General features: G+C 45.0%; 41 non-coding genes across 41 annotated transcripts; all 41 read right to left on the reverse strand.

Annotated features, from left to right (window-relative positions):
* Positions 1-5,768: 5,768 nt before the first annotated feature.
* Positions 5,769-5,909, reverse strand: LOC141062068 (U4 spliceosomal RNA). The gene has a single exon (XR_012223870.1). It is a non-coding gene; the product is annotated as a U4 spliceosomal RNA (small nuclear RNA).
* Positions 5,910-6,192: 283 nt separating this feature from the next.
* LOC141062393 (U4 spliceosomal RNA) lies at positions 6,193-6,334 on the reverse strand. Its single transcript, XR_012224165.1, has one exon. It is a non-coding gene; the product is annotated as a U4 spliceosomal RNA (small nuclear RNA).
* A 281-nt stretch (positions 6,335-6,615) lies between these two features.
* On the reverse strand, positions 6,616-6,756 carry LOC141060973 (U4 spliceosomal RNA). The gene has a single exon (XR_012222878.1). It is a non-coding gene; the product is annotated as a U4 spliceosomal RNA (small nuclear RNA).
* Positions 6,757-7,037: 281 nt separating this feature from the next.
* LOC141060975 (U4 spliceosomal RNA) lies at positions 7,038-7,178 on the reverse strand. The gene has a single exon (XR_012222880.1). It is a non-coding gene; the product is annotated as a U4 spliceosomal RNA (small nuclear RNA).
* A 4,008-nt stretch (positions 7,179-11,186) lies between these two features.
* Positions 11,187-11,327, reverse strand: LOC141061812 (U4 spliceosomal RNA). The gene has a single exon (XR_012223638.1). It is a non-coding gene; the product is annotated as a U4 spliceosomal RNA (small nuclear RNA).
* A 283-nt stretch (positions 11,328-11,610) lies between these two features.
* LOC141061726 (U4 spliceosomal RNA) lies at positions 11,611-11,751 on the reverse strand. Its single transcript, XR_012223560.1, has one exon. It is a non-coding gene; the product is annotated as a U4 spliceosomal RNA (small nuclear RNA).
* A 283-nt stretch (positions 11,752-12,034) lies between these two features.
* LOC141061587 (U4 spliceosomal RNA) lies at positions 12,035-12,175 on the reverse strand. The gene has a single exon (XR_012223435.1). It is a non-coding gene; the product is annotated as a U4 spliceosomal RNA (small nuclear RNA).
* Positions 12,176-12,456: 281 nt separating this feature from the next.
* Positions 12,457-12,597, reverse strand: LOC141061730 (U4 spliceosomal RNA). Its single transcript, XR_012223564.1, has one exon. It is a non-coding gene; the product is annotated as a U4 spliceosomal RNA (small nuclear RNA).
* A 281-nt stretch (positions 12,598-12,878) lies between these two features.
* LOC141061970 (U4 spliceosomal RNA) lies at positions 12,879-13,019 on the reverse strand. Its single transcript, XR_012223782.1, has one exon. It is a non-coding gene; the product is annotated as a U4 spliceosomal RNA (small nuclear RNA).
* A 285-nt stretch (positions 13,020-13,304) lies between these two features.
* LOC141061387 (U4 spliceosomal RNA) lies at positions 13,305-13,445 on the reverse strand. Its single transcript, XR_012223253.1, has one exon. It is a non-coding gene; the product is annotated as a U4 spliceosomal RNA (small nuclear RNA).
* Positions 13,446-13,727: 282 nt separating this feature from the next.
* LOC141062470 (U4 spliceosomal RNA) lies at positions 13,728-13,868 on the reverse strand. The gene has a single exon (XR_012224234.1). It is a non-coding gene; the product is annotated as a U4 spliceosomal RNA (small nuclear RNA).
* Positions 13,869-14,151: 283 nt separating this feature from the next.
* LOC141062702 (U4 spliceosomal RNA) lies at positions 14,152-14,293 on the reverse strand. Its single transcript, XR_012224444.1, has one exon. It is a non-coding gene; the product is annotated as a U4 spliceosomal RNA (small nuclear RNA).
* Positions 14,294-14,575: 282 nt separating this feature from the next.
* LOC141062724 (U4 spliceosomal RNA) lies at positions 14,576-14,717 on the reverse strand. The gene has a single exon (XR_012224464.1). It is a non-coding gene; the product is annotated as a U4 spliceosomal RNA (small nuclear RNA).
* Positions 14,718-14,998: 281 nt separating this feature from the next.
* Positions 14,999-15,139, reverse strand: LOC141062025 (U4 spliceosomal RNA). The gene has a single exon (XR_012223831.1). It is a non-coding gene; the product is annotated as a U4 spliceosomal RNA (small nuclear RNA).
* A 281-nt stretch (positions 15,140-15,420) lies between these two features.
* On the reverse strand, positions 15,421-15,561 carry LOC141061679 (U4 spliceosomal RNA). Its single transcript, XR_012223517.1, has one exon. It is a non-coding gene; the product is annotated as a U4 spliceosomal RNA (small nuclear RNA).
* Positions 15,562-15,846: 285 nt separating this feature from the next.
* Positions 15,847-15,987, reverse strand: LOC141061383 (U4 spliceosomal RNA). The gene has a single exon (XR_012223249.1). It is a non-coding gene; the product is annotated as a U4 spliceosomal RNA (small nuclear RNA).
* A 285-nt stretch (positions 15,988-16,272) lies between these two features.
* LOC141060999 (U4 spliceosomal RNA) lies at positions 16,273-16,413 on the reverse strand. Its single transcript, XR_012222902.1, has one exon. It is a non-coding gene; the product is annotated as a U4 spliceosomal RNA (small nuclear RNA).
* Positions 16,414-16,696: 283 nt separating this feature from the next.
* Positions 16,697-16,837, reverse strand: LOC141061934 (U4 spliceosomal RNA). Its single transcript, XR_012223748.1, has one exon. It is a non-coding gene; the product is annotated as a U4 spliceosomal RNA (small nuclear RNA).
* Positions 16,838-17,119: 282 nt separating this feature from the next.
* On the reverse strand, positions 17,120-17,260 carry LOC141063065 (U4 spliceosomal RNA). The gene has a single exon (XR_012224751.1). It is a non-coding gene; the product is annotated as a U4 spliceosomal RNA (small nuclear RNA).
* Positions 17,261-17,545: 285 nt separating this feature from the next.
* On the reverse strand, positions 17,546-17,685 carry LOC141061364 (U4 spliceosomal RNA). The gene has a single exon (XR_012223232.1). It is a non-coding gene; the product is annotated as a U4 spliceosomal RNA (small nuclear RNA).
* Positions 17,686-17,968: 283 nt separating this feature from the next.
* Positions 17,969-18,109, reverse strand: LOC141062326 (U4 spliceosomal RNA). Its single transcript, XR_012224104.1, has one exon. It is a non-coding gene; the product is annotated as a U4 spliceosomal RNA (small nuclear RNA).
* A 281-nt stretch (positions 18,110-18,390) lies between these two features.
* Positions 18,391-18,531, reverse strand: LOC141061125 (U4 spliceosomal RNA). Its single transcript, XR_012223016.1, has one exon. It is a non-coding gene; the product is annotated as a U4 spliceosomal RNA (small nuclear RNA).
* Positions 18,532-18,816: 285 nt separating this feature from the next.
* Positions 18,817-18,957, reverse strand: LOC141062839 (U4 spliceosomal RNA). The gene has a single exon (XR_012224546.1). It is a non-coding gene; the product is annotated as a U4 spliceosomal RNA (small nuclear RNA).
* Positions 18,958-19,239: 282 nt separating this feature from the next.
* LOC141062211 (U4 spliceosomal RNA) lies at positions 19,240-19,380 on the reverse strand. The gene has a single exon (XR_012224000.1). It is a non-coding gene; the product is annotated as a U4 spliceosomal RNA (small nuclear RNA).
* A 281-nt stretch (positions 19,381-19,661) lies between these two features.
* LOC141061358 (U4 spliceosomal RNA) lies at positions 19,662-19,802 on the reverse strand. Its single transcript, XR_012223226.1, has one exon. It is a non-coding gene; the product is annotated as a U4 spliceosomal RNA (small nuclear RNA).
* A 272-nt stretch (positions 19,803-20,074) lies between these two features.
* Positions 20,075-20,216, reverse strand: LOC141062635 (U4 spliceosomal RNA). Its single transcript, XR_012224383.1, has one exon. It is a non-coding gene; the product is annotated as a U4 spliceosomal RNA (small nuclear RNA).
* Positions 20,217-20,499: 283 nt separating this feature from the next.
* LOC141061441 (U4 spliceosomal RNA) lies at positions 20,500-20,640 on the reverse strand. Its single transcript, XR_012223302.1, has one exon. It is a non-coding gene; the product is annotated as a U4 spliceosomal RNA (small nuclear RNA).
* Positions 20,641-20,921: 281 nt separating this feature from the next.
* LOC141062430 (U4 spliceosomal RNA) lies at positions 20,922-21,062 on the reverse strand. Its single transcript, XR_012224198.1, has one exon. It is a non-coding gene; the product is annotated as a U4 spliceosomal RNA (small nuclear RNA).
* A 283-nt stretch (positions 21,063-21,345) lies between these two features.
* LOC141062486 (U4 spliceosomal RNA) lies at positions 21,346-21,486 on the reverse strand. Its single transcript, XR_012224248.1, has one exon. It is a non-coding gene; the product is annotated as a U4 spliceosomal RNA (small nuclear RNA).
* A 283-nt stretch (positions 21,487-21,769) lies between these two features.
* Positions 21,770-21,911, reverse strand: LOC141062737 (U4 spliceosomal RNA). Its single transcript, XR_012224476.1, has one exon. It is a non-coding gene; the product is annotated as a U4 spliceosomal RNA (small nuclear RNA).
* Positions 21,912-22,193: 282 nt separating this feature from the next.
* LOC141062673 (U4 spliceosomal RNA) lies at positions 22,194-22,335 on the reverse strand. Its single transcript, XR_012224417.1, has one exon. It is a non-coding gene; the product is annotated as a U4 spliceosomal RNA (small nuclear RNA).
* Positions 22,336-22,616: 281 nt separating this feature from the next.
* Positions 22,617-22,757, reverse strand: LOC141062048 (U4 spliceosomal RNA). Its single transcript, XR_012223852.1, has one exon. It is a non-coding gene; the product is annotated as a U4 spliceosomal RNA (small nuclear RNA).
* A 281-nt stretch (positions 22,758-23,038) lies between these two features.
* Positions 23,039-23,179, reverse strand: LOC141062010 (U4 spliceosomal RNA). Its single transcript, XR_012223817.1, has one exon. It is a non-coding gene; the product is annotated as a U4 spliceosomal RNA (small nuclear RNA).
* A 285-nt stretch (positions 23,180-23,464) lies between these two features.
* LOC141061462 (U4 spliceosomal RNA) lies at positions 23,465-23,605 on the reverse strand. Its single transcript, XR_012223321.1, has one exon. It is a non-coding gene; the product is annotated as a U4 spliceosomal RNA (small nuclear RNA).
* A 283-nt stretch (positions 23,606-23,888) lies between these two features.
* LOC141062052 (U4 spliceosomal RNA) lies at positions 23,889-24,029 on the reverse strand. The gene has a single exon (XR_012223856.1). It is a non-coding gene; the product is annotated as a U4 spliceosomal RNA (small nuclear RNA).
* Positions 24,030-24,311: 282 nt separating this feature from the next.
* On the reverse strand, positions 24,312-24,452 carry LOC141062885 (U4 spliceosomal RNA). The gene has a single exon (XR_012224588.1). It is a non-coding gene; the product is annotated as a U4 spliceosomal RNA (small nuclear RNA).
* A 285-nt stretch (positions 24,453-24,737) lies between these two features.
* LOC141060955 (U4 spliceosomal RNA) lies at positions 24,738-24,878 on the reverse strand. Its single transcript, XR_012222862.1, has one exon. It is a non-coding gene; the product is annotated as a U4 spliceosomal RNA (small nuclear RNA).
* Positions 24,879-25,163: 285 nt separating this feature from the next.
* Positions 25,164-25,304, reverse strand: LOC141063022 (U4 spliceosomal RNA). The gene has a single exon (XR_012224712.1). It is a non-coding gene; the product is annotated as a U4 spliceosomal RNA (small nuclear RNA).
* Positions 25,305-25,587: 283 nt separating this feature from the next.
* Positions 25,588-25,728, reverse strand: LOC141061802 (U4 spliceosomal RNA). Its single transcript, XR_012223629.1, has one exon. It is a non-coding gene; the product is annotated as a U4 spliceosomal RNA (small nuclear RNA).
* Positions 25,729-26,013: 285 nt separating this feature from the next.
* On the reverse strand, positions 26,014-26,154 carry LOC141061480 (U4 spliceosomal RNA). Its single transcript, XR_012223337.1, has one exon. It is a non-coding gene; the product is annotated as a U4 spliceosomal RNA (small nuclear RNA).
* Positions 26,155-26,437: 283 nt separating this feature from the next.
* Positions 26,438-26,578, reverse strand: LOC141061999 (U4 spliceosomal RNA). The gene has a single exon (XR_012223808.1). It is a non-coding gene; the product is annotated as a U4 spliceosomal RNA (small nuclear RNA).
* Positions 26,579-26,742: the final 164 nt, after the last annotated feature.

The following is a 26,742-nucleotide window of genomic DNA, read 5'->3' on the forward strand; positions in this document are numbered from 1 at the left end:
TCCTATAGACACCTTGTACCTTGTTTTACATTACTATATAGTTTGTTGGATTTTGTCTACATTTCTACCAAAAATGAGGAAGGCTGGTGGAAGAGGCCGTGGAATTGGGCGGGGGTTGGCAGCTGGTAATGATGGTGTTGGTGGTGGATCTGATGGTAGTGGCAAGAGCAAAATAGGACCGAATGCAGGAGGTGCTGACCCTGCGTCATCGTCTGGCTACATAAGGCCTCGAACGCTTACTTTTCTAGGAGTTGGCAAACCGCTTTTAAAGGCAGAGCATCAGGAAAAAGTTTTGATTTACATTGCTGACTCAGCCTCCAGCTCTATCGCCTCCTCTTCTTCAGTTGTAAAAAGTAAAAGCACTGAGTCGTCATTGGAGGCTCATGTTCATGAACCACACCTTTCCTTGTGTCCTTCACCCCAACCAAGATTGAAGGATGACGCAGACCATACTACTGATTACTCCATGGAGCTGTTTTCACATACCATGCCTGGATTATCAAGTGAAATGGTGAATTACCCAGGCCAAGATGAATCTGACATGGAGTGCACTGATGCACAGCCGCTGATGGATGATTCTGCTGGTACATTCACTCAGAGCACTACATTGTCCTCGCAGTGTACAGAGCCAGATTTTGACCCTGATGAGACTCAGGTGCCCCTTCCCGCACACTATACCACCATACACGGTGACACAGAGAAAGGTGCACATGACATAGAAGAGGAGGTGATGGATGACCCAGTTGTTGACCCAGATTGGCATCCATTGGGGGAAGAGGGTGCTGCTTCCAATATCTCAGATGAGGAGCATCCACAGCAGACATCGACATCGCAACAGCTGTTATCTGGCAGGCCCGGAGCACTCCAAAGACAGGTTCCAAACATCAAAAGAGTTGCTGGACAGCTTGTCCAGAGGGTCAAAAGATCACAGCGTGCTAGGCCGCAAAATGTCTGCCAAAGTAGGAAGAGTGCAGTGTGGCACTTTTTTGAACAAAATCCTCATGATCAGGCCAAGGTTATCTGTAAGAAGTGCGCAAAGACCTTTAGCCGAGGGAAAAATCTGAAAAATTTGAATACCAGTTGCATGCTTAGACATTTAACCAGCATGCACTTGCAAGAGTGGACACAACACCAAACCTCAAGTGCCACATGTGCAACTGATCACAACGAAGGTAGTCAGCAACGCTACATTGTTTCCCCCACTGTAAGCCCACCGGTTAGCACAGCAGCAAATGTTGAGGTGTCGTTGCAAGACCACAGCAGTCAGGGAATCCCACTGTTATATCAACGAAAGACTGATTCTAGGCCATCAGAAAGAACACCAACTCCATCACCATCATCAACCCTCTCTCAGTCCGCCCTGTCCACCGCTACTTCCACCATATGCAGCTCTCAAGTCCAGCTCACCCTCCCAGACACTATGAGTAGGTCAAGAAAGTACTCAGTCTCTCATCCGCGTACACTGGGTTTGAACGCCCACATTGCCAAACTAATCTCGTTTGAGATGATGCCCTTTCGGTTGGTGGAAAGCACAGCTTTCCGCGAACTCATGGCCTATGCAGTACCACGCTATGACCTACCCAGTCGCCACTTCTTCTCTGGCAAAGCCATCCCAGCCCTCCACCACCATGTGAAAGACCGCATTGTCCATGCACTCAAGCAGTCAGTGAGCGGAAAGGTGCACCTCACAACTGATGCATGGTCCAGTCGGCATGGCCAGGGCCGTTACGTGTCCATCACTGCACACTGGGTTAATGTGGTGGATGCAGGGTCCACAGGGGACAGCGGTGGTGGGACAGTGCTGTCTAGCCCACGGTATAGGAAACAGTTGGCTGTAGGCGTTCGACCCTCCTCCTCCTCCTCCTCCAGAAGCAAAAGCTCGTCCACAGAGCGCAGTCGTACGAGCACTCCATCTGCAGCTGCCACTGTTGCACACGATGTGTCCCCCTATCGAGCAGCTAGTGGAAAGCATCAGCAGGCTGTGTTGCAGATGATGTGTTTGGGCGACAGACACACCGCCGAGGTGCTGGCCGAGTACTTGAAGCGACAAACTGAGTCATGGCTGGGCAGTGTACATCTTGAGGCAGGCAAGGTAGTTAGTGATAACTGCCGTAATTTTGTGGCAGCCATAGCCCTTTCAAAACTCAGCCACATACCTTGCTTGGCTCACACCTTGAACCTGGTGGTGCAGTGCTTCCTCAAAAATTATCCGGAGTTAACAGCCCTGCTCCAGAAGGTGCGAAGACTGTGCGCGCACATCCGCCGGTCGCCTGTACACTCCGTTCGTATGCAGAAGCTGCAGCGATTGCTCCACCTTCCCAACCACCGCCTCATTATCGACATTGCAACAAGGTGGAACTCCACACTGCACATGGTGGAGCGGCTGTGCGAGCAAAGGCAGGCCATAATGCATTTGTGGGAGGATACACGGCCAGGCACTTTGAGAGCAGACATGGAGTTGACAGGCGTGCAGTGGTCGAAGCTGAAAGACCTTTGTAAAGTCCTTCAGTGTTTTGAGGAATGAACATGGCTGGTAAGCGCAGACGACGCCATCCTAAGCATGAGCATCCCACTTATGCGTCTGCTCATGCAAACTTTGACGCACCTTAAGGAGCAGGCGTCTGCAGCCAATGTTGATGAGGAGGAAGAGGAGGAGGGAATCCTTGATGACATTCAGCCATTGTCTGCTCAGGGACCTTTCCTGGATGAGGTGGAGGAAGAAGAGGAGGAGGAGGAGGATGATGGGGATGATTACTTAGGGGAGGAGGATGCATCTCGTGGGGCAAGTGAAAATGTTGGCGTGGCAAGGTCTGGTACAGGGTTTGTGCGTGACTGGAGGGATGTGGATTTGCCAGAAAGTGCTCCTCCACCCAGCACTCGCAGTGCATCATTGACACCGGGAACATTGGCCCACATGTCAGATTATGCCTTGCGGATCCTAAAAAGCATTGCCAAAATGATGAACGATGATGACTACTGGTTGGCCAGCATCCTGGATCCACGCTATAAAGGCAAGTTACAAAACATCATGCCACAGGAGAACCTTGACCTAATATTGGCTAATAAACAAGCAACTCTGGTAAATCGGTTGCTTGAGGCATTCCCAGCACACAGCAGCGGTGATGGTTCTCACACGAGCCGTACGGGCCGGGGGCAGCTTGGCAGAGGTGTTCGTGGTGCACACAGCAGAAGTGGCGTTGGAGACAGGGGTTTCATGACAATGTTGTGGACTGATTTTTCAAATACCGCTCACACAACTGGTAATACTGCATCGATGGAAAGTGACAGGAGACAGCAGTTGTCAACTATGGTTACAAACTACTTTTCCTCCCATATCGATGTTCTCCCACACAGGTCATTCCCCTTTGACTATTGGGCCGCTAAACTGGACACCTGGCCTGAATTGGCCCAATATGCCTTACAGGAGCTCGCTTGCCCAGCTGCAAGTGTGCTATCGGAAACAGTCTTCAGTGCAGCTGGATCAATCCTGACAGAAAAAAGGACCCGTCTGTCAACCCAAAATGTGGATGATCTAACCTTCATTAAAATGAACCACGCATGGGTTTCCAAGGATTTTGTCCCACCTTCCCCTGATGACACATAGGGTGACAGAAAAATGGCTTGCTTTGGTCCACCTCTTCCTGGTACTTCACCTATTTCGCCTTTTGCATCAGCTGAATGTCCAACATCAACATATGCCACTTTCTAAAACTCCCTAACTGTGCTGCCTCCCCCCCATGGCCGGGGTCACCACCTACCGCACGACACCATGCGAGTGCCGTTGCCCTGGACAGGTGGGTAGGCCGACTCTTGGGCGCGGGCACTGGCACAGGGTCCCTCATAGTGCAATCAAGTGTCTCTGATGGTGGTGGTGCACACCCGCCATCAGACACACCGCTGTACTATGAGGGGCCCAGTGCCAGTACCGACGCCCACGAGTGTGCCCCCCTTGCTTGGGCAGGGCCCCAGCATTTGCAATCATTACCTCTCCCTGCTCCTCCGCTGTGTAATCTGGGCCGTCAAATCCATACTGTGCCTGACACCGTCTGAGCCTGCCTCCTGAGACATATATTTTGAATATGTACGCTATCCATACATGTTATCCGGGGATACGGTACCCTTTCTAACCTTTGTGCAATCATCTGCAATCCATACTGTGCCTGACACCGTCTGAGCCTGCCTCCTGAGACATATATTTTGAATGTGTACGCTATCCATACATGTTATCCAGGGATACGGTACCCTTTCTAACCTTTGTGCAATCATGTGCAATCCATACTGGGCCTGACACCGTCTGAGCCTGCCTCCTGAGACATATATTTTGAATGTGTACGCTATCCATACATGTTATCCAGGGATACGGTACCCTATCTAACCTTTGTGCAATCACGTGCAATCCATACTGTGCCTGACACCGTCTGAGCCTGCCTCCTGAGACATATATTTTGAATGTGTACGCTATCCATACATGTTATCCAGGGATACGGTACCCTTTCTAACCTTTGTGCAATCACGTGCAATCCATACTGGGCCTGACACCGTCTGAGCCTGCCTCCTGAGACATATATTTTGAATGTGTACGCTATCCATACATGTTATCCAGGGATACGGTACCCTTTCTAACCTTTGTGCAATCACGTGCAATCCATACTGGGCGTGAGAACGGCTGGCGAGCTGTTAAGCAAGCTACAGCACCTGTCCAGACAAGTACAGGGATTCCCTAGCGAGGAGACTTATTTGATTGTTTTCAATGTTGGGACAGCAATTTTTGGGGAGCACTATACTCTGGAGAATGATAGATGGGGCCCACCATACACTGGAACATTCCAAAGGTGGACATCAGACACTGGAGCAGCATTTACAGGGCCCATTATACACTAGAGCATTAGAAATGGGGCCCATTATGTTTGGAGCATTATTTGGGCCCATAAGACAGTGGAGCTTCATCCATGGGGACCAACATATACTGTAGCATTATGTGGAGCTCATCATATACTGTTTCAAACATTATATGGGACCAATGATTTTGTATGGAGAAATAGATGGGCCTCGTCATGAGATGTAAAAAGTGAGGTATTTTTCATTGTACTATACCGCTATTTATCTGCCGTATCGGAGCATGATGAGTTGTGGTATGTGTTAAAGGGGCGCTCTTTCGCCCAGGGCACATGAAAACCTGCAGCCAGCCCTCCCCCCCACAACTTTAGCCAAATAACCCCCATTTTTCAGTGCGCAACTTGTATTATGAAGTTAATTAAGGTTGACAAGCTTAAGTAAGAAGAATTGATGCTTTTGGCATTCAAATGCGCACTGTAGGTGTGTTTCCTGTCCTCCTCTCACTACCGACTTTTATTCCCCATTGACTTACATTGGGTTTCGTGATGACCCCGACTTTTCCCTATAATCGGACGATCTTGCTCGACCAGACTTTTGGAAAAGTCGGGTTTCACGAAACGAAACGCGACTCTAAAAAACCAAAAGTCGCTCAACTCTAGTTGTGACCAATGCCTTCCTGCTTCCAAAGCAGAGCTTGTTTAAGCTACGGTGAGTTACAAATTCTCACTAGCCCTCCCACACTGCTTCCAGGCATCCTGGGCTTCCACATTCTGAGGGCTCAAGAAAGATGTAATTTTTGGCAATTACAGGCAGATTGCCTCATTCTCGCCTTCTGCTCCAAGAAACAAACATCAATCCATTGCTGTGAGAAGCAAGGCTTTTTTCCCACACTGGGAGAAGCTAAGACTGTCATTTGCATACCAAGGATTAAGTCTCCTGAGAGACCAACAAAAATTGCCAAAGCTGACTGTAATTCAAGTCATCATGGCGGGGTACTGGGAAAAGTTTTCAATTAGCAATAATCACGCCTTGGTTAAACCTCATGGGCTACAATATTGCCACTGTGCAAAGTTGAAAGAACTGTTGTGACCAAGGCCTTCCAGCTTCCAAAGCAGAGCTTGTTTAAGCTATGGTGAGTTCCAAATCCTCACTAGCCCTCCCACACTGCTTCCAGGCATCATGGGCTTCCGCATTCTAAGGGCTCAGTTAAGATGTAATTTTTGGCAATTACAGGTAGATCGCCTCACTCTCTTCTTCTGCTCCAGGCAACAAACACCAACCCATTGCTTTGGGAAGCAATGCTTCTCTTCCACACTGGGAGGAGCTAAGACTGTCATTTGCATACCATGAATTAAGTCTCCTGAGAGACCAACAAAAATTGCCAAAGCTGACTGTATTTCAAGTCATCATGGCAGGGTACAGGGAAAAGTTTTCAATTACCAATAATCACGCCTCAGTTAAACCTCATTGGGCTATGATAATGCCACTGCGCAAAGATGAACCAACTGAGGTGATCAAGGGCTTCCCACTTCCAAGGTAGAACTTGTTTAAGCCATGTTGAGTTCCAAATCACCACTAGCCCTCCCACGCTGCTTCCAGGCATCCTGGGCTTCCACATGCTAAGGGCTCAGGAAAATCAATTTTTGGCAATTACAGGCAGATTGCTTCACTCTCTCCTTCTGCTCCATTAAACAAACATCAATTCACTGCTGTGAGAAGCAAGGCTTTTCTTCCACGCTGGCAGGAGCTAAGACTGTCATTTGCATACCATGGATTAAGTCTCCTGAGAGACCAACAAAAATTGCCAAAGCTGACTGTATTTCAAGTCATCATGGCGGGGTATTGGGAAAAGTTTTCAATTAGCAATAATCACGCCTTGGTTAAACCTCATGGGCAACGATATTGCCACAGCGCAAAGATGAAAGAACAGAAGTGACCAAGGGCTTCCCGCTTCCAAGGCAGAACATTTTAAGCCATGGTGAGTTCCAAATCACCACTAGCCTTCCACGCTGCTTCCAGGCATCCTTGGCTTCCACATTCTAAGGGTTCAGTTAAGATGTAATTTTTGGCAATTACAGGCAGATTGCCTCACTCTCGCCTTCTGCTCCAAGAAACAAACATCAATCCATTGCTGTGAGAAGCAAGGCTTTTCTTCCACACTGCAAGGACAAAAGACTGTCATTTGCATACCATAGATTAAGTCTCCTGAGAGACCAACAAAAATTGCCAAAGCTGACTGTATTTCAAGTCATCATGGCGTGGTATTGGGAAAAGTTTTCAATTAGCAATAATCACGCCTCGGTTAAACCTCATGGGCTACGATATTGTCACTGCGCAAAGTTGAAAGAACTGTTGTGACTAGAGTTGAGCGATACCATCCGATACTTCAAAGTATCGGATCGGAATGGATCGGCCGATCTTTAAAAAAAAGTATCGGTATCGCCGATTCCGATACCGGAAGTCCCATTCAAGTCTATGGGACTTCCGGTATCGGAATAAGAAAAACCCTGTTTTTGCCTTGTACAGCCTCTCTGGGGTCTGTACGGGCCTTTCGGGGGGCTGTGCCGGCCTGCCAGGGGGTCTGTGCAGGCTCCGGTGGTCTGTGCCGGCCTGTCGGGGGGCTGTGCTGGCCTGCCGGTGGTCTGTGCAGGCTCCGGTGGGCTGTGCCGGCCTGCTGGGGGGCTGTGCCTGCCTGCCGGGGGGCTGTGCAGGCTCCGGGGGGCTGTGCCGGCCTGCCGGGGGGCTGTGCCGGCCTGCCGGTGGTCTGTGCAGGCTCCGGGGGCTGTGCCGGCCTGCCGGGGGGCTGTGCCGGCCTGCCGGTGGTCTGTGCAGGCTTCGGGGGTCTGTGCAGGCATCGTCCGATGGGACTACAAGTCCCATCGGGCGATGCCTGCTACCATGACAGTGATTGACATATTAGCCAATGATGGGACAGTAGTAGTCCCATCATCCGGCTAATGTGTTGAATGTAAAAAAAATAAATAAAAAAATTACATGCTACATACATGCTACATGCATACAACATGCATACTACATACATGCTACATTCATACTACATACTACATACATGCTACATTCATACTACATAAATACTACATGCAACATACATACTACATACATACTACATATATACTACATGCATGCTACATACATACTGCATGCTACATACATACTACATGCTACATACATACCACATATATACTACATACATACTACATGCATGCTACATACATACCACATACATACTACATACATACTATATACATACTACATGCATGCTACATGCATGCTACATGCTACATACATAACACATATATACTACATGCATGCTACATACATACTACATGCTACATACATACCACATACATACTACATGCATGCTACATACATACTACATGCATGCTACATACATACTACATGCTACATTCTACATATATACTACATGCATGCTACATACATACTACATGCTACATAGATACTACATATATACTACATGCATGCTACATACATACTACATGCTACATACATACTACATATATACTACATGCATGCTACATACATACTACATGCTACATACATACTACATATATACTACATGCATGCTACATACATACTACATGCTACATACATACTACATATATACTACATGCATGCTACATACATACTACATGCTACATACATACTACATATATAGTACATGCATGCTACCTACATACTACATGCTACATACATACTACATATATACTACATGCATGCTACATACTACATGCTACATACATACTACATATATACTACATGCATGCTACATACATACTACATACATACTACATGCATGCTACATACATACTACATGCTACATGCATGCTACATACATACTACATACATACTACATGCTACATACATACCACATATATACTACATACATACAATACATTCATACAATACATACATAGACATACAGTACATATAACATAGAGTAACATACTTACCAATACTTGTCACATTGTTCCCCGAAGCCATTGTCTCTTCCGGAATAAATATTAACATAACAAACCACAAAAATACTCACCCACGATCCGAAGCAGTCCACGAGTGTGTCCCACGACGATCTTGGGTAGAGAACTGCAGCATCAGCTGATGCTGCCGTTCTCTACGGGCTGCAGGAATCCAATGACGGAAGGTAGGTATCCTTCCGCACTGTATTCCTCCACCACTTAAAAAAAAAAAAAGTCCCTAGTCTCACTTTATGCCATTGCTGTGTGGGAATTTCCCACGCAGCAATGGCATAAAGTGAGACTAGGGACTTTTTTTTTTAAGTGGCGGAGGAATACAGTGCGGAAGGATACCTACCTTCCGTCATTGGATTCCTGCAGCCCGTAGAGAACGGCAGCATCATCTGATGCTGCAGTTCTCTACCCAAGATCGTCGTGGGACACACTCGTGGACTGCTTCGGATCGTGGGTGAGTATTTTTCTGGTTTGTTATGTTAATATTTATTCCGGAAAAGACAATGGCTTCGGGGAACAATGTGACAAGTATTGGTAAGTATGTTACTCTATGTTATATGTACTGTATGTCTATGTATGTATTGTATGAATGTATTGTATGTATGTAGTATATATGTGGTATGTATGTAGCATGTAGTATGTATGTAGTATGTATGTAGCATGCATGTAGCATGCAGTATGTATGTAGCATGCATGTAGTATATATGTAGTATGTATGTAGCATGCATGTAGTATATATGTAGTATGTATGTAGCATGTAGCATGTATGTAGTATGTATGTGGTATGTATGTAGCATGTAGTATGTATGTAGCATGCATGTAGTATATATGTAGTATGTATGTAGCATGTAGTATGTATGTAGCATGCATGTAGTATATATGTAGTATGTATGTAGCATGTAGTATGTATGTAGTATGTATGTGGTATGTATGTGGTATGTATGTAGCATGTAGTATGTATGTAGCATGCATGTAGCATGCATGTAGTATGTATGTAGCATGCATGTAGTATGTATGTAGAATGTATGTAGCATGCATGTAGTATGTATGTAGTATGTATGTAGTATGTATGTAGTATATATGTAGTATGTATGTAGCATGTAGCATGTATGTAGTATGTATGTGGTATGTACGTAGCATGTAGTATGTATGTAGCATGCATGTAGTATATATGTAGTATGTATGTAGCATGTAGTATGTATGTAGTATGTATGTAGTATGTATGTGGTATGTATGTAGCATGTAGTATGTATGTAGCATGCATGTAGTATGCATGTAGCATGCATGTAGTATGTATGTAGCATGTATGTAGTATGTATGTAGTATGTATGTAGCATGCATGTAGTATGTATGTAGTATGTATGTAGTATGTATGTGATATGTATGTAGCATGCAGTATGTATGTAGCATGTATGTAGCATGTATGTAGTATGTGTGTAGTATATATGTAGTATGTATGTAGCATGTAGTATGTATGTAGCATGTAGTATGTATGTAGCATGCATGTAGTATATATGTAGTATGTATGTAGCATGTAGTATGTATGTAGCATGCATGTATTATGTATGTAGTATGTATGTAGTATTTATTTTTTTTTTTTTTAACATTTAACACAATAGCCGGATGATGGGACTACTACTGTCCCATCATTGGCTAATGTGTCAATCACTGTCATGCTAGCAGGCATCGCCAGATGGGACTTGTAGTCCCATCAGACGATGCTTGCACAGACCCCCGGACATCAGCACAGCCCCCCGGCAGGCCGGTACAGACCCCCACAGGGTGCACAGACCACCGGCAGGCCGGCACAGCCCCCCGGCAGGCCGGTACAGACCCCGGGCAGTCCACACAGCCCCCCGGCAGGCCGGCAGAGACCCCCGGAAGGCCCGAAATGACGGCGCATCATGATGCGCACACACCGATGACGTCAGGCTGTCAATCAACTTTGAACTTCCGATTCCGATGCCGAATTCCGATATTGAAAAAATATCGGAAGTCGGTATCGGAATTCCGATACAGCAAGTATCGGCCGATACCCGATACTTGCGGTATCGGAATGCTCAACACTAGTTGTGACCAATGCCTTCCAGCTTCCAAAGCAGAGCTTCTTTAAGCTATGGTGAGTTACAAATTCTCACTAGCCCTCCCACACTGCTTCCAGGCATCCTGAGCTTCCACATTCTAAGGGATCAGTTAAGATGAAATTTTTGGCAATTACAGGCAGATTGCCTCAATCTCTCCTTCTGCTCCAGGCAACAAACATCAATCCATTGCTGTGAGAAGCAAGGCTTTGCTTCCACACTGGGAGGACCTAAGACTGTCATTTGCATACCATAGATTAAGTCTTCTGAGAGACCAACAAAAATTGCCAAACCTGACTGTATTTCAAGTCATCATGGCGGGGTATTGGGAAAAGTTTTCAATTAGCAATAATCACGCCTCGGTTAAACCTCATGGGCTACGATATTGTCACTGCACAAAGTTGAAAGAACTGTTGTGACCAATGCCTTCCCGCTTCCAAATCAGAGCTTGTTTAAGCTACGGTGAGTTACAAATTCTCAATAGCCCTTCCACACTGCTTCCAGGCATTCTGAGCTTCCACATTCTAAGGGCTCAGTTAAGATGATATTTTTGGCCATTACAGGCAGATTGCTTCACTCTCTCCTTCTGCTCCAAGAAACAAACATCAATCCATTGCTGAGAGAAGCAAAGCTTTTCTTCCACACTGGGAGGACCTAAGACTGTCATTTGCATACCATAGATTAAGTCTTCTGAGAGACCAACAAAAATTGCCAAAGCTGACTGTATTTCAAGTCACCATGGCGGGGTATTGGGAAAAGTTTTCAATTAGCAATAATCACGCCTCGGTTAAACCTCATGGACTATGATCTTGCCACTGCGCAAAGTTGAAAGAACTGTTGTGACCAATGCCTTCCTGTTTCCAAAGCAGAGCTTGTTTAAGCTACGGTGAGTTACAAATTCTCACTAGCCCTCCCACACTGCTTCCAGGCATCCTGGGCTTCCACATTCTGAGGGCTCAGGAAAGATGTAATTTTTGGCAATTACAGGCAGATTGACTCACTCTCGCCTTCTGCTCCAAGAAACAAACATCAATCCATTGCTGTGAGAAGCAAGGCTTTTCTTCCACACTGGGAGAATCTAAGACTGTAATTTGCATTCCATGAATTAAGTCTCCTGAGAGACCAACAAAAATTGCCAAAGCTGACTGTATTTCAAGTCATCATGGCGGGGTATTGGGAAAAGTTTTCAATTAGCAATAATCACGTCTTGGTTAAACCTCATGGGCTACGATATTGCCACTGCGCAAAGTTGAAAGAACTGTTGTGACCAAGGCCTTCCCACTTCCAAGGTAGAACTTGTTTAAGCCATGTTGAGTTCCAAATCACCTCTAGCCCTCCCACGCTGCTTCCAGGCATCCTGGGCTTCCTCATGCTAAGGGCTCAGGAAAAAGAATTTTTGGCAATTACAGGCAGATTGCCTCACTCTCTCCTTCTGCTCCAGGAAACAAACATCAATCCACTGCTGTGAGAAGCAAGGCTTTTCTTCCTCGCTGGCAGGAGCTAAGACTGTCATTTGCATACCATGGATTAAGTCTCCTGAGAGACCAACAAAAATTGCCAAAGCTGACTGTATTCCAAGTCATTATGGCGGGGTATTGGGAAAAGTTTTCAATTAGCAATAATCACACCTTGGTTAAACCTCATGGGCAACGATATTGCCACAGCGCAAAGATGAAAGAACAGAAGTGACCAAGGGCTTCCCGCTTCCAAGGCAGAACATTTTAAGCCATGGTGAGTTCCAAATAACCACTAGCCCTCCACGCTGCTTCCAGGCATCCTTGGCTTCCACATTCTAAGGATTCAGTTAAAATGTAATTTTTGGCAATTACAGGCAGATTGCCTCACTCTCGACTTCTGCTCCAAGAAACAAACATCAATCCATTGCTGTGAAAAGCACGGATTTTCTTCCACACTGCGAGGAGCTAAGACTGTCATTTGCATACCATAGACTAAGTCTCCTGAGAAACCAACAAAAATTGCCAAAGCTGACTGTATTTCAAGTCATCATGGCGGGGTATTGGGAAAAGTTTTCAATTAGCAATAATCACACCTCGATTAAATCTCGTAGGCTACGATATTGCCACTGCGCAAAGTTGAAAGAACTGTTGTGACCAATGCCTTCCTGCTTCCAAAGCAGAGCTTGTTTAAGCTACGGTGAGTTACAAATTCTCACTAGCCCTCCCACACTGCTTCCAGGCATCCTGGGCTTCTACATTCTGAGGGCTCAGTTAAGATGAAATTTTTGGCAATTACAGACAGATTGCCTTACTCTCTCCTTCTGCTCCAGGAAACAAACATCAATCCATTGCTGTGAGAAGCAAGGCTTTTCTTCCATACTGGGAGGAGCTAAGACTCTGTTATTTGCATACAATGGATTAAGTCTCCTGAGAGACCAACAGAAATTGCCAAAGCTGACTGTATTTCAAGTCATCATGGCTGGGTATTGGGAAAAATTTTCAATCAGCAATAATCACGCCTCGGTTAAACCTCATGGGCTACGATATTGCCACAGCGCAAAGATTAAGGAACAGAAGTGACCAAGGGCTTCCGGCTTCCAAGGCAGAACTTGTTTAAGCCATGGTGAGTTCCAAATCACCACTAGCCCTCCACGCTGATTCCAGGCATCCTGGGCTTCCACATTCTAAGGGCTCAGTTAAGATGTAATTTTTGGCAATTACAGGCAGATTGCCTCACTCTCGCCTTCTGCTCCAAGAAACAAACATCAATCCATTGCTGTGAGAAGCAAGGCTTTTCTTCCACACAGGGATGACCTAAGACTGTCATTTGCATACCATAGATTAAGTCTTCTGAGAGACCAACAAAAATTGCCAAAGCTGACTGTGTTTCAAGTCATCATGGCAAGGTATTAGGAAAAGTTTTCAATTAGCAATAATCACACCTCAGTTAAACCTCATGGGCTTCAATATTGCCACTGCGCAAAGTTGAAAGAACTGTTGTGACCAATGCCTTCCCGCTTTCAAAGCAGAGCTTGTTTAAGCTATGGTGAGTTTCAAATTCTCACTAGCCCTCCCACACTGCTTCCAGGCATCCTGAGCTTCCACATTCTAAGGGCTCAGTTAAGATGAAATTTTTGGCAAATACAGGCAGATTGCCTCACTCTCGCCTTCTGCTCCAAGAAACAAACATCAATCCATTGCTGTGAGAAGCAAGGCTTTCATTCCACACTGGGAGAAGCTAAGACTGTCATTTGCATAGAATGTATTAAGTCTCCTGAGAAACCAACAAAAATTGCTAAAGCTGACTGTATTTCAAGTCATCGTGGCAGGGTACAGGGAAAAGTTTTCAATTACCAATAATCACGCCTCAGTTAAACCTCATTGGGCTACGATAATGCCACAGCGCAAAGATGAAGGAACAGAAGTGACCAAGGGCTTCCCGCTTCCAAGGCAGAACTTGTTTAAGCCATGGTGAGTTCCAAATCACCACTAGCCCTCCACGCTGCTTCCAGGCATCCTGAGTTTCGGCATTCTAAGGGCTCAGTTAAGATGTAATTTTCGGCAATTACAGGTAGATCGCCTCACTCTCTTCTTCTGCTCCAGGCAACAAACACCAACCCATTGCTTTGGGAAGCAAGGCTTCTCTTCCACACTGGGAGGAGCTAAGACATTCATTTGCATACAATGGATTAAGTCTCCTGAGAGACCAAAAAAAATTGCAAAAGCTGACTGTATTTCAAGTCATCATGGCAGGGTACAGGGAAAAGTTTTCAATTACCAATAATCACGCCTCAGTTAAACCTTATTGGGCTACGATAATGCCACTGCGCAAAGATGAACCAACTGTGGTGATCAAGGGCTTTCCACTTCCAAGGCAGAACTTGTTTAAGCCAGGTTGAGTTCCAAATCACCACTAGCCCTCCCACGCTGCTTCCAGGCATCCTGGGCTTCCTCATGCTAAGGGCTCAGGAAAAACAATTTCTGGCAATTACAGGCAGATTGCCTCACTCTCTCCTTCTGCTCCAGGAAACAAACATCAATCCACTGCTGTGAGAAGCAAGGCTATTCTTCCACGCTGGCAGGAGCTAAGACTGTCATTTGCATACCATGGATTAAGTCTCCTGAGAGACCAACAAAAATTGCCAAAGCTGACTGTATTCCAAGTCATTATGGCGGGTTATTGGGAAAAGTTTTCAATTAGCAATAATCACGCCTTGGTTAAACCTAATGGGCTACGATATTGCCACAGCGCAAAGATGAAAGAACAGAAGTGACCAAGGGCTTCCCGCTTCCAAGGCAGAACATTTTAAGCCATGGTGAGTTCCAAATCACCACTAGCCCTCCACGCTGCTTCCAGGCATCCTTGGCTTCCACATTCTAAGGGCTCAGTTAAGATGTAATTTTTGGCAATTACAGGCAGATTGCCTCACTTTCGCCTTCTGATTCAAGAAACAAACATCAATCCATTGCTGTGAGAAGCAAGGCTTTTCTTCCACACTGCGAGAATCTAAGACTGTCATTTGCATACCATAGATTAAGTCTCCTGAAAAACCAACAAAAATTGCCAAAGCTGACTGTATTTCAAGTCATCATGGCGGGCTATTGGGAAAAGTTTTCAATTAGCAATAATCACTCCTCGGTTAAACCTCATAGGCTACGATATTGCCACTGCGCAAAGTTGAAAGAACTGTTGTGACCAATGCCTTCCTGCTTCCAAAGCAGAGCTTGTTTAAGCTACGGTGAGTTACAAATTCTCACTAGCACTCCCACACTGCTTCCAGGCATCCTGAGCTTCCACATTCTAAGGGCTCAGTTAAGATGAAATTTTTGGCAATTACAGGCAGATTGCCTCACTCTCTCCTTCTGCTCCAGGCAACAAACATCAATCCATTGCTGTGAGAAGCAAGGCTTTTCTTCCACGCTGGGAGGAGCTAAGACTCTGTTATTTGCATACAATGGATTAAGTCTCCTGAGAGACCAACAAAAATTTCCAAAGCTGACTGTATTTCAAGTCATCATGGTGGGGTATTGGGAAAAGTTTTCAATTAGCAATAATCACACCTCGGTTAAACCTCATAGGCTACGATAATGCCACTGCACAAAGTTGAAAGAACTGTTGTGACCAATGCCTTCCTGCTTTCAAAGCAGAGCTTGTTTAAGCTATGGTGAGTTACAAATTCTCACTAGCCCTCCCACACTGCTTCCAGGCATACTGAGCTTCCACATTCTAAGGGCTCAGTTAAGATGAAATTTTTGGCAATTACAGGCAGATTGCCTCACTCTCTCCTTCTGCTCCAGGCAACAAACATCAATCCATTGCTATGAGAAGCAAGGCTTTTCTTGCACGCTGGGAGGAGCTAAGACTCTGTTATTTGCACACAATGGATTAAGTCTACTGAGAGACCAACAAAAATTGCCAAAGCTGACTGTATTTCAAGTCATCATGGCGGGGTATTGGGAAAAGTTTTCAATTAGCAATAATCACGCCTCGGTTAAACCTCATGGGCTACGATATTGCCACTGCGCAAAGTTGAAAGAACTGTTGTGACCAATGCCTTCCTGCTTTCAAAGCAGAGCTTGTTTAAGCTACGGTGAGTGACAAATTCTCACTAGCCCTCCCACACTGCTTCCAGGCATCCTGGGCTTCCACATTCTGAGGGCTCAGGAAAGATGTAAGTTTTGGCAATTACAGGCAGATTGCCTCACTCTCGCCTTCTGCTCCAAGAAACAAACATCAATCCATTGCTGTGAGAAGCAAGGCTTTTCTTCCACACTGGGAGAAGCTAAGACTGTCATTTGCATTCCATGAATTAAGTCTCCTGAGAGACCAACAAAAATTGCCAAAGCTGACTGTATTCCAAGTCATTATGGCGGGGTATTGGGAAAAGTTTTCAATTAGCAATAATCACGCCTTGGATAAACCTCATGGGCAACAATATTGCCACAGCGCAAAGATGAAAGAACAGAATTGACCAAGGGCTTTTCCGCTTCCAGGGCAGAACATTTTAAGCCATGGTGAGTTACAAATCACCACTAGCCCTCCACGCTGCTTCCAGGCATCCTTGGCTTACACATTCTAAGGGTTCAGTTAAGATGTAATTTTTGGCAATTACAGGCAGATTGCCTCACTCTCGCCTTCTGCTCCAAGAAACAAACATCAATCCATTGCTGTGAGAAGCAAGGCTTTTCTTCCACACTGGGAGGACCTAAGACTGTCATTTACATACCATAGATTAAGTCTCCTGAGAGACCAACAAAAATTGCCAAAGCTGACTGTATTTCAAGTCATCATGGCAAGGTATTGGGAAAAGTTTTCAATTAGCAATAATCACGCCTCGGTTAAACCTCATAGGCTACGATATTGCCACTGCGCAAAGTTGAAAGAACTGTTGTGACCAATGCCTTCCTGCTTCCAAAGCAGAGCTTGTTTAAGCTATGGTGAGTTACAAACTCTCACTAGCCCTCCCACACTGCTTCCAGGCATTCTGAGCTTCCACATTCTAAGTGCTCAGTTAAAATGAATTTTTTGGCAATTACAGGCAGATTGCCTCACTCTCTCCTTCTGCTCCAGGCAACAAACATCAATACATTGCTGTGAGAAGCAAGGCTATTCTTCCACGCTGGGAGAAGCTAAGACTCTGTTATTTGCATACCATAGATTAAGTCTCCTGAGAGACCAACAAAAATTGCCAAAGCTGACTGTATTTCAAGTCATCATGGCAGGGTATTGGAAAAGTTTTCAATTAGCAATAATCACGCCTCGGTTAAACCTCATGGGCTACGATATTGCCATTGCGCAAAGTTGAAAGAACTGTTGTGACCAATGCCTTCCTGCTTTCAAAGCAGAGCTTGTTTAAGCTACGGTGAGTTACAAATTCTCACTAGCCCTCCCACACTGCTTCCAGGCATCCTGGGCTTCCACATTCTGAGGGCTCAGGAAAGATGTAAATTTTGGCAATTACAGTCAGATTGCCTCACTCTCGCCTTCTGCTCCAAGAAACAAACATCAATCCATTGCTGTGAGAAGCAAGGCTTTTCTTCCACACTGGGAGAAGCTAAGACTGTCATTTGCATTCCATGAATTAAGTCTCCTGAGAGACCAACAAAAATTTCCAAAGCTGACTGTATTCCAAGTCATTATGGCGGGGTATTGGGAAAAGTTTTCAATTAGCAATAATCACGCCTTGGATAAACCTCATGGGCAACAATATTGCCACAGCGCAAAGATGAAATAACAGAAGTGACCAAGGGCTTCCCGCTTCCAGGGCAGAACATTTTAAGCCATGGTGAGTTACAAATCACCACTAGCCCTCCACGCTGCTTCCAGGCATCCTTGGCTTACACATTCTAAGGGTTCAGTTAAGATGTAATTTTTGGCAATTACAGGCAGATTGCCTCACTCTCGCCTTCTGCTCCAAGAAACAAACATCAATCCATTGCTGTGAGAAGCAATGCTTTTCTTCCACACTGGGAGGACCTAAGACTGTCATTTACATACCATAGATTAAGTCTCCTGAGAGACCAAAAAAAATTGCCAAAGCTGACTGTATTTCAAGTCATCATGGCGGGGTATGGGGAAAAGTTTTCAATTAGCAATAATCACGCCTCGGTTAAACCTCATAGGCTACGATATTGCCACTGCGCAAAGTTGAAAGAACTGTTGTGACCAATGCCTTCCTGCTTCCAAAGCAGAGCTTGTTTAAGCTATGGTGAGTTACAAATTCTCACTAGCCCTCCCACACTGCTTCCAGGCATCCTGAGCTTCCACATTCTAAGGGCTCAGTTAAGATGAAATTTTTGGCAATTACAGGCAGATTGCCTCACTCTCTCCTTCTGCTCCAGGCAGCAAACATCAATCCATTGCTGTGAGAAGCAAGGCTTTTCTTCCACGCTGGGAGGAGCTAAGATTCTGTTATTTGCATACAATGGATTAAGTCTCCTGAGAGACCAACAAAAATTGCCAAAGCTGACTGTATTTCAAGTCATCATGGCGGGGTATTGGGAAAAGTTTTCAATTAGCAATAATCACGCCTCGGTTAAACCTCATGGGCTACGATATTGCCACTGCGTAAAGTTGAAAGAACTGTTGTGACCAATGCCTTCCTGCTTCCAAAGCAGAGCTTGTTAAGCTACGGTGAGTTACAAATTCTCACTAGCCCTCCCACACTGCTTCCAGGCATCCTGGGCTTCCACATTCTGAGGGCTCAGGAAAGATGTAATTTTTGGCAATTACAGGCAGATTGCCTCACTCTCGCCTTCTGCTCCAAGAAACAAACATCAATCCATTGCTGTGAGAAGCAAGGCTTTTCTTCCACACTGGGAGAAGCTAAGACTGTCATTTGCATTCCATGAATTAAGTCTCCTGATAGACCAACAAAAATTGCCAAAGCTGACTGTATTCCAAGTCATTATGGCGGGGTATTGGGAAAAGTTTTCAATTAGCAATAATCATGCCTTGGATAAACCTCATGGGCAACAATATTGCCACAGCGCAAAGATGAAAGAACAGAAGTGACCAAGGGCTTCACGCTTCCAGGGCAGAACATTTTAAGCCATGGTGAGTTACAAATCACCACTAGCCCTCCACGCTGCTTCCAGGCATCCTTGGCTTACACATTCTAAGGGTTCAGTTAAGATGTAATTTTTGGCAATTACAGGCAGATTGCATCACTCTCGCCTTCTGCTCCAAGAAACAAACATCAATCCATTGCTGTGAGAAGCAAGGCTTTTCTTCCACACTGGGAGGACCTAAGACTGTCATTTACATACCATAGATTAAATCTCTTGAGAGACCAACAAAAATTGCCAAAGCTGACTGTATTTCAAGTCATCATGGCGGGGTATTGGGAAAAGTTTTCAATTCGCAAAAATCACGCCTCGGTTAAACCTCATAGGCTACGATATTGCCACCGCGCAAAGTTGAAAGAACTGTTGTGACCAATGCCTTCCTGCTTCCAAAGCAGAGCTTGTTTAAGCTATGGTGAGTTACAAATTCTTACTAGCCCTCCCACACTGCTTCCAGGCATTCTGAGCTTCCACATTCTAAGGGCTCAGTTAAGATGAAATTTTTGGCAATTACCTCACTCTTTCCTTCTGCTCCAGGCAACAAACATCAATCCATTGCTGTGAGAAGCAAGGCTTCTCTTCCACACTGGGAGGAGCTAAGACAGTCATTTGCATACAATGGATTAAGTCTCCTGAGAGACCAAAAAAAATTTCAAAAGCTGACTGTATTTCAAGTCATCATGGCGGGGTATTGGGAAAAGTTTTCAATTACCAATAATCACGCCTCAGTTAAACCTCATTGGGCTACGATAATGCCACTGCGCAAAGATGAACCAACTTTGGTGATCAAGGGCTTCCCACTTCCAAGGCAGAACTTGTTTAAGCCATGTTGAGTTCCAAATCACCACTAGCCCTCCCACGCTGCTTCCAGGCATCCTGGGCTTCCTCATGCTAAGGGCTCAGGAAAAACAATTTTTGGCAATTACAGGCAGATTGCCTCACTCTCTCCTTCTGCTTCAGGAAACAAACATCAATCCACTGCTGTGAGAAGCAAGGCTTTTATTCCACGCTGGCAGGAGCTAAGACTCTGTTATTTGCATACCATGGATTAAGTCTCCTGAGAGACCAACAAAAATTGCCAAAGCTGACTGTATTCCAAGTCATTATGGCGGGGTATTGGGAAAAGTTTTCAATTAGCAATAATCACGCCTTGGTTAAACCTCATGGGCAACGATATTGCCACAGCGCAAAGATGAAAGAACAGAAGTGACCAAGGGCTTCCCGCTTCCAAGGCAGAACATTTTAAGCCATGGTGAGTTCCAAATCACCACTAGCCCTCCACGCTGCTTCCAGGCATCCTTGGCTTCCACATTCTAAGGGCTCAGTTAAGAAGTAATTTTTGGCAATTACAGGCAGATTGCCTCACTTTCGCCTTCTGCTCCAAGAAACAAACATCAATCCATTGCTGTGAGAAGCAAGGCTTTCATTACACACTGGGAGAAGCTAAGACTTTCATTTCCATACCATAGATTAAATCTCCTGAGAGACCAACAAAATTTGCCAAAGCTGACTGTATTTCAAGTCATCATGGCAGGGTATTGGAAAAAGTATTCAATTAGCAATAATCACACCTCGGTTAAACTTCATGGGCTACGATATTGCCACTGCGCAAAGTTGAAAGAACTGTTGTGACCAAGGCCTTCCCGCTTCAAAAGCAGAGCTTGTTTAAGCTATGGTGAGTTCCAAATCCTCACTAGCCCTCCCACACTGCTTCCAGGCATCCTGGGCTTCCACATTCTGAGGGCTCAGTTAAGATGTAATTTTTGGCAATTACAGGCAGATTGCCTCACTCTCGCCTTCTGGTCCAAGAAACAAACATCAATCCATTGCTGTGAGAAGCAAGGCTTTTCTTCCACACAGGGATGACCTAAGACTGTCATTTGCATACCATAGATTAAGTTTCCTGAGAGACCAACAAAAATTGCCAAAGCTGACTGTGTTTCAAGTCATCATGGCAGGGTATTAGGAAAAGTTTTCAATTAGCAATAATCACACCTCAGTTAAACCTCATGGGCTTCAATATTGCCACTGCGCAAAGTTGAAAGAACTGTTGTGACCAATGCCTTCCCGCTTTCAAAGCAGAGCTTGTTTAAGCTATGGTGAGTTACAAATTCTCACTAGCCCTCCCACACTGCTTCCAGGCATCCTGAGCTTCCACATTCTAAGGGCTCAGTTAAGATGAAATTTTTGGCAATTACAGGCAGATTGCCTCACTCTCGCCTTCTGCTCCAAGAAACAAACATCAATCCATTGCTGTGAGAAGCAAGGCTTTCATTCCACACTGGGAGAAGCTAAGACTGTCATTTGCATAGAATGTATTAAGTCTCCTGAGAAACCAACAAAAATTGCTAAAGCTGACTGTATTTCAAGTGATCGTGGCAGGGTACAGGGAAAAGTTTTCAATTACCAATAATCACGCCTCAGTTAAACCTCATTGGGCTACGATAATGCCACAGCGCAAAGATGAAGGAACAGAAGAGACCAAGGGCTTCCCGATTCCAAGGCAGAACTTGTTTAAGCCATGGTGAGTTCCAAATCACCACTAGCCCTCCACGCTGCTTCCAGGCATCCTGGGTTTCGGCATTCTAAGGGCTCAGTTAAGATGTAATTTTCGGCAATTACAGGTAGATCGCCTCACTCTCTTCTTCTGCTCCAGGCAACAAACACCAACCCATTGCTTTGGGAAGCAAGGCTTCTCTTCCACACTGGGAGGAGCTAAGACAGTCATTTGCATACAATGGATTAAGTCTCCTGAGAGACCAAAAAAAATTGCAAAAGCTGACTGTATTTCAAGTCATCATGGCAGGGTACAGGGAAAAGTTTTCAATTACCAATAATCACGCCTCAGTTAAACCTCATTGGGCTACGATAATGCCACTGCGCAAAGATGAACCAACTTTGGTGATCAAGGGCTTTCCACTTCCAAGGCAGAACTTGTTTAAGCCAGGTTGAGTTCCAAATCACCACTAGCCCTCCCACGCTGCTTCCAGGCATCCTGGGCTTCCTCATGCTAAGGGCTCAGGAAAAACAATTTCTGGCAATTACAGGCAGATTGCCTCACTCTCTCCTTCTGCTCCAGGAAACAAACATCAATCCACTGCTGTGAGAAGCAAGGCTATTCTTCCACACTGGCAGGAGCTAAGACTGTCATTTGCATACCATGGATTAAGTCTCCTGAGAGACCAACAAAAATTGCCAAAGCTGACTGAATTCCAAGTCATTATGGCGGGTTATTGGGAAAAGTTTTCAATTAGCAATAATCACGCCTTGGTTAAACCTAATGGGCTACGATATTGCCACAGCGCAAAGATGAAAGAACAGAAGTGACCAAGGGCTTCCAGCTTCCAAGGCAGAACATTTTAAGCCATGGTGAGTTCCAAATCACCATTAGCCCTCCACGCTGCTTCCAGGCATCCTTGGCTTCCACATTCTAAGGGCTCAGTTAAGATGTAATTTTTGGCAATTACAGGCAGATTGCCTCACTTTCGCCTTCTGCTTCAAGAAACAAACATCAATCCATTGCTGTGAGCAGCAAGGCTTTTCTTCCACACTGCGAGAACCTAAGACTGTCATTTGCATACCATAGATTAAGTCTCCTGAGAGACCAACAAAAATTTCCAAAGCTGACTGTATTTCAAGTAATCATGGTGGGGTATTGGGAAAAGTTTTCAATTAACAATAATCACGCCTCGGTTAAACCTCATAGGCTACGATAATGCCACTGCGCAAAGTTGAAAGAACTGTTGTGACCAATGCCTTCCTGCTTCCAAAGCAGAGCTTGTTTAAGCTATGGTGAGTTACAAATTCTCACTAGCCCTCCCACACTGCTTCCAGGCATTCTGAGGTTCCACATTCTAAGGGCTCAGTTAAGATGAAATTTTTGGCAATTACAGGCAGATTGCCTCACTCTCTCCTTCTGCTCCAGGCAACAAACATCAATCCATTGCTGTGAGAAGCAAGGCTTTTCTTCCACACTGGGAGGAGCTAAGACTCTGTTATTTGCATACAATGGATTAAGTCTCCTGAGAGACCAACAAAAATTTCCAAAGCTGACTGTATTTCAAGTCATCATGGCGGGGTATTGGGAAAAGTTTGCAATTAGCAATAATCACGCCTCGGTTAAACCTCATGGGCTACGATATTGCCACTGCGCAAAGTTGAAAGAACTGTTGTGACCAATGCCTTCCTGCTTTCAAAGCAGAGCTTGTTTAAGCTACGGTGAGTGACAAATTCTCACTAGCCCTCCCACACTGCTTCCAGGCATCCTGGGCTTCCACATTCTGAGGGCTCAGGAAAGATGTAATTTTTGGCAATTACAGGCAGATTGCCTCACTCTCGCCTTCTGCTCCAAGAAACAAACATCAATCCATTGCTGTGAGAAGCAAGGCTTTTCTTCCACACTGGGAGAAGCTAAGACTGTCATTTGCATTCCATGAATTAAGTCTCCTGAGAGACCAACAAAAATTGCCAAAGCTGACTGTATTCCAAGTCATTATGGCGGGGTATTGGGAAAAGTTTTCAATTAGCAATAATCACGCCTTGGATAAACCTCAAGGGCAACAATATTGCCACAGCGCAAAGATGAAAGAACAGAATTGACCAAGGGCTTTTCCGCTTCCAGGGCAGAACATTTTAAGCCATGGTGAGTTACAAATCACCACTAGCCCTCCACGCTGCTTCCAGGCATCCTTGGCTTACACATTCTAAGGGTTCAGTTAAAATGTAATTTTTGGCAATTACAGGCAGATTGCCTCACTCTCGCCTTCTGCTCCAAGAAACAAACATCAATCCATTGCTGTGAGAAGCAAGGCTTTTCTTCCACACTGGGAGGACCTAAGACTGTCATTTACATACCATAGATTAAGTCTCCTGAGAGACCAACAAAAATTGCCAAAGCTGACTGTATTTCAAGTCATCATGGCAGGGTATTGGGAAAAGTTTTCAATTAGCAATAATCACGCCTCGGTTAAACCTCATAGGCTACGATATTGCCACTGCGCAAAGTTGAAAGAACTGTTGTGACCAATGCCTTCCTGCTTCCAAAGCAGAGCTTGTTTAAGCTATGGTGAGTTAAAAATTCTCACTAGCCCTCCCACACTGCTTCCAGGCATTCTGAGCTTCCACATTCTAAGGGCTCAGTTAAGATGAAATTTTTGACAATTACAGGCAGATTGCCTCACTCTCTCCTTCTGCTCCAGGCAACAAACATCAATCCATTGCTGTGAGAAGCAAGGCTTTTCTTCCACGCTGGGAGGAGCTAAGACTCTGTTATTTGCATACAATGGATTAAGTCTCCTGAGAGACCAACAAAAATTGCCAAAGCTGACTGTATTCCAAGTCATCATGGCGGGGTATTGGGAAAAGTTTTCAATTAGCAATAATCACGCCTCGGTTAAACCTCATGGGCTACGATATTGTCACTGCACAAAGTTGAAAGAACTGTTGTGACCAATGCCTTCCCGCTTCCAAATCAGAGCTTGTTTAAGCTATGGTGAGTTACAAATTCTCAATAGCCCTTCCACACTGCTTCCAGGCATCCTGAGCTTCCACATTCTAAGGGCTCAGTTAAGATGAAATTTTTGGCAATTACAGGCAGATTGCCTCACGCTCTCCTTCTGCTCCAAGAAACAAACATCAATCCATTGCTGTGAGAAGCAAGGCTATTCTTCCACGCTGGGAGGAGCTAAGACTCTGTTATTTGCATATCATAGATTAAGTCTCCTGAGAGACCAACAAAAATTGCCAAAGCTGACTATATTTCAAGTCATCATGGCGGGGTATTGGAAAAAGTTTTCAATTAGCAATAATCACGCCTCGGTTAAACCTCATGGGCTACGATATTGTCACTGCACAAAGTTGAAAGAACTGTTGTGACCAATGCCTTCCCGCTTCCAAATCAGAGCTTGTTTAAGCTATGGTGAGTTACAAATTCTCAATAGCCCTTCCACACTGCTTCCAGGCATCCTGAGCTTCCACATTCTAAGGGCTCAGTTAAGATGAAATTTTTGGCTATTACAGGCAGATTGCCTCACTCTCTCCTTCTGCTCCAAGAAACAAACATCAATCCATTGCTGTGAGAAGCAAGGCTTTTCTTCCACACTGGGAGGACCTAAGACTGTCATTTGCATACCATAGATTAAGTCTCCTGAGAGACCAACAAAGATTGCCAAAGCTGACTGTATATCAAGTCATCATGGCGGGATATTGGGAAAAGTTTGCAACTAGCAATAATCACGCCTCGGTTAAACCTCATGGGCTACGATATTGTCACTGCGCACAGTTGAAAGAACTGTTGTGACCAATGCCTTCCTGCTTCCAAAGCAGAGCTTGTTTAAGCTACGGTGAGTTACAAATTCTCACTAGCCCTCCCACACTGCTTCCAGGCATCCTGAGCTTCCACATTCTAAGTGCTCAGTTAAGATGACATTTTTGGCAATTACAGGCAGATTGCCTCACTCTCTCCTTCTGCTCCAGGCAACAAACATCAATCCATTGCTGTGAGAAGCTAGGCTTTTCTTCCACGCTGGGAGGAGCTTAGACTCTGTTATTTGCATACAATGGATTAAGTCTCCTGAGAGACCTACAAAAATTGCCAAAGCTGACTGTATTTCAAATCATCATGGCGGGGTATTGGTAAAAGTTTTCAATTAGCAATAATCACGCCTTGGTTAAACCTCATGGGCTACGATATTGCCACTGCGCAAAATTGAAAGAACTATTGTGACCAATGCCTTCCTGCTTTCAAAGCAGAGCTTGTTTAAGCTACGGTGAGTTACAAATTATCACTAGCCCTCCCACACTGCTTCCAGGCATCCTGGGCTTCCACATTCTGAGGGCTCAGGAAAGATGTAATTTTTGGCAATTACAGGCAGATTGCCACACTCTCGCCTTCTGCTCCAAGAAACAAACATCAATCCATTGCTATGAGAAGCAAGGCTTTTCTTCCACACTGGGAGAACCTAAGACTGTCATTTGCATACCACAGATTAAGTCTCCTGAGAGACCAACAAAAATTGCCAAAGCTGACTGTATTTCAAGTCATCATGGCGGGGTATTGGGAAAAGTTTTCAATTAGCAATAATAACCCCTCGGTTTAACCTCATGGGCTACGATATTGCCACTGCGCAAAGTTGAAAGAACTGTTGTGACCAATGCCTTCCTGCTTCCAAAGCAGAGCTTGTTTAAGCTATGGTGAGTTACAAATTCTCACTAGCCCTCCCACACTGCTTCCAGGCATTCTGAGCTTCCACATTCTAAGGGCTCAGTTAAGATGAAATTTTTGGCAATTACAGGCAG

Source organism: Dendrobates tinctorius, unplaced genomic scaffold, assembly GCF_039654945.1.
Source record: "Dendrobates tinctorius isolate UK_male_01 unplaced genomic scaffold, ASM3965494v1 ptg000245l, whole genome shotgun sequence".
NCBI lineage: Eukaryota > Metazoa > Chordata > Amphibia > Anura > Dendrobatidae > Dendrobates > Dendrobates tinctorius.